Consider the following 8,824-nt stretch of genomic DNA (forward strand, 5'->3'; position numbering starts at 1 on the left):
TATGATTCGTTGACTACTGTCTGCACCCCATCAAATATGGTGTAATCATGGAAAATGAGTAGGGAGTTTCTTATATGTGTCCAGGAATATGTTCACTCATAGGTGAGGCTTGATCAGAGTGTGTGGAAAGCAGCCTGGAGAGCGGTGGTGGTTGGGTAGTGGAGGTCGGCTGCCTGGACTGGGTCCCTTGGGGCGGGGATGGTTCTCACCCACCCCTCCTATGGGGCGCCGTGAGTGAAAACAGCCTGGTGCGGAGTCTGATGGCATGGTTATGGGGGACTCATGTTATGCTCCCTATCGGGAGAAGCAACCATGAATTCTGGAGGGTGGCCAATGAGTAGATTATTTGGTGCCGGCAGGAGGTGGCTTATGGGTAAGACCCCTGAGTTGCTGGAGACTAGGGGAAGCAGGCAGAGGAACTCTGCTCCCGGGTCCCATTGAGCCCAGAGTCCAAGGTCACAGAGTAACTAATAGATAATTACTATATGAACTGAAATATTTACACTTGGGGAAAGTCCTGAAATGTTTTTTCCTCCATGTTTAAGTTCAGTGCATTTATTTAATTTTTTATCAATAAAGATTATTTCAAAATTCCAAGTTATGGTTTTCAATTTAATGTGATAAAGATGCAAAGTTTCAAGAGGACAGCAAGATGCTAAAAGTTACATATATATCCCATAGGTTTGGGGTGGGCATGTTAGGTATAACCCCTTCTCTCATTTTCCAGGCCAGGGTTCCTTCCCTAGAGCTTTGAAAATTTTTTGTTGTTTTGGGGTCACACCTAGAGGTGGTCAGGGCATTGTCCTTACGGGGACTAAAGGGGAGCATACAGGATTCTGGAGTTTGAACTGAGGTCAACTGAATGCAAGGCAAGTGCTTTAATCCCAATACTATCATCCTGGCTCCTGTTTTTTGAAAATTTTAAATAATGTACTTCTATTCCTTCTATGAGTGTTATTTTTTAAATTAAGCTATAAGTGAATAGTAGAAGATTTCTATAACCTAGATCTGAAATTCTGTGGTCTTATGAAATGTCTTATGAAATGTCTTGATTTTATAAAAATACCAAGAGAACATAAAAAAGTAAATAAGTTAATACATTATTTACAATTATTTATAAACCTAATATTCACACATATAACTATAAGTAGTGCATATTAATAAGAACAATAGTTAACTTTTTAATCATTGAATCAGTAATCTAGATGATAAAATATAATGCATAAGAAAGAATATTATTTTTTGGAAAAAGTTCTCTATTTTTTCTTACCAAGCCTCCTATTAAAAGTTAGAGTTTTAGGTATATCTTTTCACTAAAACACACTCATATAAAGTCAACTTTTAAGAAGTAGGGAGAGAGAAAAAACAGTCTCTGATAGATTGCCCAGTAGAGTATTATTTATATAAAAAATCCTGTCTAAGCATAATTTTTTGAGATGACATGTGCTTTGAAAATACAATGCGATTTCATCTTGACTGTAAAAGTAACTGTCTTTCTCTCTCTTGCTCTCTCTCTCTCTCTCTCTCTCTCTCTCTTTTTGCTGACACCAAGAGATACAGAACCTGCTGATGGAACACAGATGGTAGCTGGCTCAATCAATCCTAAAGACTATAAATCCATGTGATATACTGTATACAGTACAGTATTAAGCAGACTATCATTGATTTATGTAATTGGAAATTTGAGCAATACAATTTTGCCTAATTATGTTTGCTTTCTTCCTTGAGAGTCTGCCTATATGGTGGCTGGTGGTGGCTGTGATACTTATACAGTTGCATTTTCTTTTACCTTCACTTCCTTGGAGCAAAATTTGAACCTGTTTCCATTTCTGCAGTCTCCTGTGTGGGAACGAACATACAGAGGTTGAAAACCTGAGATGAAATAAAACTCCCAGGATTCATCCTGAATAAAACCCAAGCAGATGCTTTTTGGGAAGAAGTCACGGACACAAAGTTACCTAGGTCTCCACTTAGTCTACTAAGTGGTCTCCACTCTAGGCAGGCCCAGTTTTTCCTCCCATTTGAGGTGAGCAATTTAAAGGGACACCATTATTTTCTTTAGAAGGGGTGCTTAGTGTCTATCAGTTCTACGCACACAGAGATTGGACTCAGTATGTTTATTCAATGAAAGAATTTTGTGCCGGCAAAGTCTACCTTCCTCTGCTAGTACAACCTGTCGCATGTTGCCCTTATTACCTCACTTCCTGCATCTCAGATTTGGATCCACTTGGACTCATCATTCCCAGTTGGAATTCTGTACCATTTGGCCTCACCTCTGACTTTCTAGCTTTATCCAATGCTCACGATTCCCCTGGGTAAGTGCAGTTCTGTCGGACATCCAGCTATTCACAGACCCTGTGGAGGTGGCATATCCCGTCTGAAAGAGATGTTTTGTTCACCTTGGTCACACTTACTGTCGTCAGATGTGTCTCTGATTAATCCTATTGCCTTGGGGAAGCTTTATAATAAGCTCACAGTACCGTAGTATCTATCCCAACCTGCAAGTGGCCTCCAACACCCTTCTTTTGAAGCAACATAGACCTATCACCATTTTCCCCTTTATCACATTCCTATCCATGTGGTATCAGTTGTGTAATTGCTATGGTTGTGTATAAGTTTTGTCATCATCTCAAGATTAGGCAACACTATCAGATCTTATCAGATATTCAACAGATTCCAGTAAAGAATTATGTTTGCTGATATGGGTTATGGGTGTATCTCTACCAAATTCACACAATGAAGCCTTAACAGACAGTGCCTTGAAATGTGGCCTTATTTGAAAGCTGGGATATTGTAGATAAGTAATGAAGCTTCATGGACATCTATAACCATCTGGCTGTTATCATTATAATAAAGGGAAAATTGGAACCAGAGACACATACAATGGGAAAATGCCCTATGAAGTGGAAAGCAGGGATTGCTACCACCAGAACAAGGCATGGCAGATTCTCCGAGTCTTCCAGAGAACCCAGCTCTACAGAACTCTTGATCTGGGATTTCTTGCCTCTAAGATGGAGAGACAATAATTCATGTTGTCTGAGCCACCAATTTGTAGTACTTTGTTCAGACAGTCCTGGGAAATTAATACCACATGTTTAGCTAACATTTATCTGAATCACAATGAAGGAGGGGGCAAAGGGTCCACTGTGAGTTCTTTTTAAAGGAAAACATTAGAAAAAATTTTTTAAGGAAATCATGTTAATTCTAGACTAGTTTTAGCCTCATAGCAAAACTAAGTGGGAGGCTTAGCAATATCGCAGACTCTCTGCTCCCATGTACACATAGCCTTCCCGATCATCAACAGAACTAACCCAAGTGGCATGTTGTTGGTTACAAGTGACACCTCATCATTATACTCCCCTCAATACATAGTCTTCCTTAGAGTGCTCTCCTGGCACTCTATACTAGATGGGTTTGGACAAACATGTAATGGTATGTACTTATCATTATAGAATGATGCAGTCTCCTGACTGTTCTAAATTCTTCTGTACTCTGCTTGCTCATTTAACTGTGTCAATATTGAGTTTTTAAGATTGTCTTCATAGTTATCCAGAATGTCATAGTTGGAATAATATGTATGTATCCTTTGCATATTGTCCCTTTTCACTTAGTAGTATACATTCAAGTTTCTTTTAATTTTGTTTGTGGCTTGATAGCTCATTTATTTTTAGTCCTGAATACAATTCTGATGTGTGTGTGTGTGTGTGTGTGTGTACCATAGTTAATCTAGTCCACTGGATAATCTACTAAAGACTTTCTTAGTTACTTCCCGAATTTTAAATTAAGTTGTACTGAATATTCATGTGTGTGTTTCCGTGTGGGCATGGTTTTTAACTCACAAGTATATACCAAGAAGTATAACTACTGAATCATAAGGTAGGAGATTTAACAACAAATGGTCTAACTCTTCTGGGCTGGATATGTTGTTTTGATTCTCATCCTCATCAGCAATGAGTAAAACTTCTTGTTACTCTGTATCCTTGTCAGAATTTGATATTAGGATTTTTTACCATTCTTATAGGTGGGTAGTAGTAACTTATTGCTGTTTTAATAGAATATGGAAATTTTTTCATGTAATAACTTGTCATCTATCTATATATATTATTTGATAACATTTCTTTTCAGGTCTTTTGCCCACTTAAAAATTTTCTTGTTCCTATTGTCCTTGGGTTTAGTCTCATATTGTGTTATTTTATATTCCATACACCAATAGAGACAAGGGCCAGGAAATTTGCTCCACGATTAGAAGCCTGCCTCATGAGCTTGGGGAGAACGCAGCAGGGATAGAGAAGGGATCACTAAGTCAATGGTGGTTGGAGGAATTGCTAAGGTTGGGAGACGTGTGCTGAAAGTAGATAAAGGACCAAACCTGATGGCCTCTCAGTATCTGTATTGCAAACCATAATGCTCAAAAGTAGAGAGTCTGCCATAGAGGCAGGGTGAGCAGTGGGGTAGGGTGGGAGAGGATGGATATTTGGGACATTGGTACAGTGGAAAATGTACACTGATGGAGGGATGGGTGTTCAATCATTGTATGACTAAAACTCAAACATGAAAGCTTTGTAGCTATCTCATGGTGATTAGGGCTGGAGCGATCGCACAGCGGGTAGGGCGTTTGCCTTGCATGCAGCCAACATGGCCGACCTGAGTTCGATTCCTCCGCCCCTCTCGGAGAGCCCGGCAAGCTACCGAGAGTATCTCGCCCGCACGGCAGAGCCTGGCAAGTTCCCCGTGACGTATTCGATATGCCAGACACAGTAACAACAAAGTCTCCAATGGAGACGTTACTGGGCCCGCTCGAGCAAATTGATGATCAATGGGAGGACCTTTACCTTTACCTTTACATGGTGATTCAATAAAAATAAATGAATACAAAATAAAAATTTTCTTGTTTCACTTTCTATTGCTTACTTTCAAGAGTTCTTTTAATGTTTTCAGTAACATTTCTTTGTGAGATATCTTAATTGTAAATATGTACTGCGGTTTTGTAGTCTTATTTTCTTAAAGTTTCTTGCAGAGCAGACACTTTCATGTTATGTAATTAATTCTTGCAAAGATAATGCTTGTGGTAATAGATGTAAAAGAAGGCACTGCCATACGCCCAAAGTCACCTAGGAGTTTCATTGCTTTTAATTTTACATTTAGGACTATGGGACAGTTGGAGATTCATTTTTAAAGTGTGTATTGTCTATGTCAACATTTTCCTTTCTAATTGATTTTTTTTTAACTTTCCAGTCTCCATTAATCCTACCATGATTTTTGTTGAAAAAGCCCTGTTTGCTCCATTGTTCCAAAATAAACTTGAAATTTATTTTACTCTTCTTCTTCCAGTTCCCTAAAGTGGAAGTGGAGGTCACTGATTTTACATCATTCCTTTAAAAAAATTTATGCATTTATTAATATAACTTTCCCTGTAAGCACTGCCTTCATTGCATCCTAAAAAGTTTCATAGCTATGCTTTGATTTCACTTAATTAAAATTAATATATTACTTAGAAGTGTTTCTAATGTGTTACTTATTCCTCTGGTACCTTGGGACTTATCTTTTTGCTGTTGACTTCAACCTTATTTTCTCCTGATTTCTATTCATTGCTCAGACATATACATAATACACATATAGATATTATTTTTGTCTTCCACTCCTTTTCTATATTTTGTGATTTTAATTCAGCCTTTTATCTGATTTAATTTTCTATCCTTTCCTAATTTGTCAATTTTACTGTATTTTGTATTTTTGTACACCCCAAAATTCATATTGGGAACTATTAGCACCCTAATGTGATGATAATAATAGTTTGTGGGTTTATGGGAGGTGATTAAATCATGAGAATGGAATTTTGATGAAGACAAGCATAAAGATCCTACAGAAATCTCCAGGCACTTCAGCTTTGTGGAAACGCAAGGAGAAGTTTGCGATCTAGAAGAAGACTTTCAAGGTGTTAGTCTGGCACCCTGATCTCCAACTGAAACTTGACATCTCCAAAAGTATGTGCAATAAATTTCTACTGCTGGTAAGTCATCTGGTCTATGGCATTCTGTTATAGTAGTTTGAAGAGACTAATACAACTTATTTTAGTGGTTTCCCCAGACTTTGCAATAAACATTTATGACTAACCCAAGTTCATTTCCAAATAACACTAAACTCTTTTACAGGTAGTATAAGTTAATTATAATAATAAAATGATCTCAAGATTTTCCCTCAACTCTATAGTATACCTCTATCTTCTTTCTCTCTTTCTTTATATACAATAAATAAATTTATTGTTACGATGCTCGCATTGTTGTCCTTCATCTAGTGTTCTGCCAATCCTATTCAGGATGACTCAAGTGAACAGCTTGTAGATGACAGACAACAAGCAGATTGGGTGATAGTTGTCAATGTCGTGAATTGGGTGATAGTTGCCAATGTCTACTGTACTGTCCTACAGGTTTTCCATTGGGACAGAACCTTGCATTCAGACAAGTAGCATTCCTGGATTCTGAAAAAGGATTCAGCATGATTGACCATATCCATATGGTGACCAAGCTCATTGAGATTTCTCTAGAGTTCAAGATGCCACTCTGTCTAACGTTCATGATTTAAAGAAAGCCTTTGATTCTGGTGAGATGGAAGCAGTCATCAAAGCCCTAGACAAACAGGTTGTTTAAACTCAATATATCAGGATCCTCCGTGAGCTGTATAATGGATTCACTACCAGGATCTCACCATTCTACCAAGAAGTAATCAGTGACGTCAAGAGAGGGGTTCGGCAGGGTGATACCATTTCACCAAAACTCTTCAGTGCCACCCTCAAGAACGTCATGTGACGACTGGAATGGGAAGGAATGGGAGTAAAGAGAGATGGTCGGCAACGACACCACCTCCACTCCACTGATGACATCGTTCTAATAACATCAAACATTAGCCAAGGGGCACAAATGCTGGCCAACTTCCACTGTGAGTGTGAAAAGGTCTGACTACAGCTGAATCTCATGAAGACAATGTTTATAAGAAACTGACTCATTCCTGACATTCCATTCACTCTCAACAGAATGAACATCTCTGAATGAAACAGGTATGTATACCTGTATCACTGTATCACTGTCATCCCATTGAGGCTCTTCGTGTTCCTGTAGTGAGCAGACGCCATTGACTACACTAGGTCAAGAAGTCAACATGATGAATAACCTGGCACTTGAGTTGTGCAGGAGGAAGAGAGCAGCTTGGAACGCCATCAAGAGCAACTAAGAAATAGCTAAGAGGACAAAGAACCTACGGCTCCAGGCGAGTCTCTTCGACTCCCTCCACCATTCTTCCTGCATTAACATACACCTCAGAGACCTGGGCCCTACGAAAACAGGATGAGAATGCTATTTGGGTCTCCCAAAGAGGAATCGAAAGAGCTATGCTTGGAGTATTATGGTTCACTCAAGTGAGAGAAAGAATCCAGAATTCCAACCTCCGTCAACGATTAAGAATCAGGGATGATGTCTTGTTTGCCAAGGTGTCGAAAATCAGATGAGCTGGACACATAATGCTATTTGGAGACAACTGCTGGGCTAGAGCCGTTACTGACTGGATTCCACGGGACGTCAAAAGATCGTGTGGCTGCCCTCCTATGGTCAGACTTCTTTGTCAAGACCCTAAATAAATGGTTTGAGGCTCTTTGTGTTCCTGTAGCGAGCAGATGCCATTGACTACACTAGCATGCAACAGGGATGAATGGAGATGTTACTCACGCCCGCTGGAGCAAATCGATCAGTAATGGGATGTTAAGTGATCAGGTTACAATATCACTGTATCACTGCATCACTGTCATCCCATTGTTCATTGATTTGCTCAAGTGGGTGCCAGTAATGTCTCCATTCATCCCTGTCATGTGCTAGTGTAGCCCAATGGCATATTGGGGGCTCTTTCAGGGTCAGGGGAATTAGGACCATCATTGTTACTGTTTTGAGCATATCAAGTATGCCACAGGTAGCTTGCCAGGCTCTGCTTTTGGGTGAGATATTCTCAGTGCCTGCCGGGTTTTCTTAGAGGGATGGAGGCTTTTGGGGAAGCCTATAATCACCTTTACAGGTGGTTCCCAGTAAGGAATATATGTGGGCAGGATACTATTGGTATCCTGCAGGGTTCTCTGAGAGCAAAAACTAGACAATAAGAGGTCGTGCAGCTGCAAATGCGGCCACGCGCTTCTGGGATCTTGGTTTTATAATCTCTGGATCTTGGCTGTTGGTGGGATTACACAGCATTTGGTGGGTGTAACTATCTAGCTACTAAAAGATGGGGGTTCTGGGTGGAGGAGGCCCAGTCCCAATCCAAGCAGGCTTGGAGATTTCAGCCCCGGGTCCTGAATAATATAATAATATAATAAATAAATATATTGTTACAACTATTATTTTGAATATGCGTTCAGACCAGTTTAGGATATAAAAAGAGAGGTTTTTAAACTTTAACTTTCACCTATTTCTTCTCTGATTCTCTTCCTCTTAACTTTAAGAATCGTACTATGGTTTTAGTATGCTAAAAATGCATATCACTATATCTTCTTCATCCCATTGTTTGTCAATTTACTGAAGTGGGTGCCATAGGAATTTACTCTATTTCTCGCAGCCCTGAGATTTTAGCAGCCTCTCCTTACTTGTTTTTTTCCCAATGATTGGAGTATCATTAAGGGTCAGGGGAATGAGACCTGTTATCATTACTGTTTTGGCCTATCGAATATGCCACGGGGAGCTTGCCAGGCTCTGCCTGTGCAGGTAGGATACTCTCTTTAGTTTGCTAGGTTCTCCGAGAGGTAAATATATATATATATAGATGTATATTTAATGCATATTCTGTTTTA

Source organism: Sorex fumeus, unplaced genomic scaffold (assembly GCF_029834395.1).
Source record: "Sorex fumeus unplaced genomic scaffold, SorFum_2.1 ptg000061l, whole genome shotgun sequence".
Taxonomy (NCBI): Eukaryota; Metazoa; Chordata; class Mammalia; order Eulipotyphla; family Soricidae; genus Sorex; species Sorex fumeus.